The 2,891-nt window shown below is 40.1% G+C and overlaps 1 pseudogene; it reads right to left on the bottom strand.

Moving 5' to 3' along the window:
• Positions 1-288: 288 nt before the first annotated feature.
• LOC113907745 lies at positions 289-2,536 on the bottom strand (annotated as a pseudogene).
• Between the last annotated feature and the right edge of the window lie 355 nt (positions 2,537-2,891).

The raw sequence follows: 2,891 nt of genomic DNA, 5'->3' as shown, positions 1-2,891 counted from the left end.
GGCTAAAAATCATTTACAATTGGCAATGATTAAAATCTCCTTGTCTCTGGATGAATACATTAATGACACATAATGAATTTACTGTCACAAGCATTTAACAGTTTAATCAGCATGTAGTTTTTATCAATATACAAAATGGTCTTAGATGGTCAGTGCAGTTGTTCTGGAGTGAATACTGTATCAGGAAAAGTACACTTCACCAAAAAGAGAACATCAAAAAAAAAAAAAAAAAAGAACATCAACTTTCAAATGGTCTTTTCAAAAAGTTTCCTTCTTACCAAAGAGCTTTCAGCTCAGGAGAGAACAGCACTTAATTACTACAACCCTTGCATATGGGATGTATGGCAGACTATACCAGGTCATCAACAGGAACTGCAATATGCAGAATAATATAGCCAGCCCCTTCTTATGCCGCCAAAAAGCAGTGCACAGTGTGAGCACCAAACACAAATGTATAATAATTGTTGGAAGCAATCTCGTTGTTTCAAACATTTTCTTCAGTTATTTCATGGGTCCCATTAAAAAGCATGTACTGGCTAAGGCAGCAGTATATCCAAAAGTATAAAACACTTCAAAAAGCTTTATGCCTCCAAGGAGCCACAGCAATCGAGTTCCAAGGATGGAGAAGATGCCGCTGACAACGCACATCGCAAACCACTTCAGCCTGGTGTTGAAACTAAGGGATAAAGCATCAAGGAGCTGCGTGGTCAGGCCCTGCTCCTTGTTGTCCTGGACACTCAGGACCCACAGCAGCTTCTCCACGGCCCTGCTCTTGGGCCACAGCAGCGGCAGCTGCCCTGCCGGCCCTTCTCGCCTGCTGAGAAATCTTGTAATTTGTTTTTTAAGTGAAGAAACTTTTTTTTTACCTACTAATTTTCCCACAGTCTATGTTTTGCTGACTGCATCCTTTAATGTTTTTTAAGAAAATATATTCCACTGTCTCTTATGTTTCCTGTGAAATTATAGTTAGATCTAAAGTCTGGAGCAGATTCAGGCCTTTGTTTATTTATGTGTGGTGTTTGTTGGCAATATAGCTTCATGGATGGAGCTGCACACGTGTATCAAGAGACATATAATGTTCAATTATGACATTACCAGATACTGATGGTCACTAATCTGCTGCTGCTAAGTCGCCTCAGTTGTGTCCAACTCTGTGCGACCCCATAGATGGCAGCCCACCAGGCTCCCCCCATCCCTGGGATTCTCCAGGCAAGAACACTGGAGTGGGTTGCCATTTCCTTCTCCAGTGCATGAAAGTGAAAAGTGAAAGTGAAGTTGCTCAGTCCTGTTCAACTCTTAGCAACCCCATGGACTGTAGCCTACCAGGCTCCTCCATCCATGGGATTTTCCAGGCAAGAGTACTGGAGTGGGGTGCCATTGCCTTCTCTGGGTCACTACTCTAGAATCAGTTAATTAGAGGATACATATGATGATATATTTTTCTTTTTCCTTCTTTGTTAGCTGGGATTTTTTTTGTAGAAAAAACATTTCCCCCATCAAATACTGAGTTACACTGAAATGCAGATAATATGGGAAAGATAGGATAAGTTCTTAATTCTGTCTATTAATCACATTTTAAATTAGCTAGCTGTTTCTAGCTTCCTTTAAAGGTGATCAATAAAATTGAGAGTCTGTATTTGTGGGTGGGGAGGGGAAGAATCTCATTGTGAATTAATGGATTCAAACATAACTGTAAGCAAATAAAATGGTGTGGTTTAAACCAATAATTTTGGAGTCATTTGTAACACGGCATAACATAACTGCAGCAGACCCCTTTCATTTAAAGAGAAAGCTTTGTGAATAAAGGTGTTCATTAAAGCATCTGTCATTATCCTTTTTGCTGCACCCATGAGCTAGCATGCCATCCTTGATGGGCAGGTGGCCATTGCCATTAGTTTTAGAAATCACTCCCCATTTGTGCCCATCCAGGTTGCCTGATCACTCCATGTTTCCCTCATGTCTTGTTTGACATTACTGCCTCATGGATCATGTACTACATTTGCCTCTCAAGAGGCAGCCCCTTGCCCATGGCCAGGTTATCTGGTTTCTGCCATTGCTTCTAATTCACTAGTGACTCATTTATTTCAAATCAGATGTCCAGGAGGCTCTTTTCCTGAAGACAGAACTTTAAGCAGAACTGGTCAGTCTCTTTCAGTCACAAAAAAGCCATATTTAATTTGCAGGATACTTTTGATATTACTAGAACTATATTCTTGTCCAAATGACAATGATTTGTGTGCAATTTCATTTGAGTATGAGGCATTGACATACAGCTTTCTTAATAATCAGTCTCTGTCTGGGAGCCTATGGACTGATGGTAGGGCTAAACAGAATAATATTCTTACAGTAAATTTTTTTTGTTTTGTTTTTTTTTTCTAGTAAAATTTTAATGGCTATGTCTAGAGACTTCTTGAGTATCCAGGTCTCCAACACTCTGTAATGAAGACATAACTAGATTGTTTACTAGCTAAGTGAATCTCACCCACCAGCTTTCAAGCTTGACCGATTTCTTTTCTGCAAAGTCCTTTAAAGGCATCATCTCATCTAACTCTCACAAAATCCCTAGGAAATGGGATTCCTGATTACAGATAACAATACACCAGCACTTTTCAGGTCACCTGCAAATAGCAAAGCTGTAAAAGTTAAATCAAAATGTGCTAGGGGTTTGCCCCACTGACTCTAAGTATAGATCATTCTCATCATCAAGGTATGTTGGAACCCTAACTAGGCACTTGGGGGGCTACTAAAAAGGTATAAAACAGAACCTGTAACTTTGGTGCTCTTAGCCCTTTGAACTGTTAGCTAAATGAATGACACATACTTGCTGACTGCTCTGTGGACACTCCCATGGTTTTGGTGTGTATAAATTCCCCACAAGAGAAGGGGGGTAA

Source organism: Bos indicus x Bos taurus, chromosome 17 (assembly GCF_003369695.1).
Source record: "Bos indicus x Bos taurus breed Angus x Brahman F1 hybrid chromosome 17, Bos_hybrid_MaternalHap_v2.0, whole genome shotgun sequence".
Lineage (NCBI taxonomy): Eukaryota > Metazoa > Chordata > Mammalia > Artiodactyla > Bovidae > Bos > Bos indicus x Bos taurus.
This window is presented reverse-complemented; position numbering and strand designations above follow the sequence as displayed.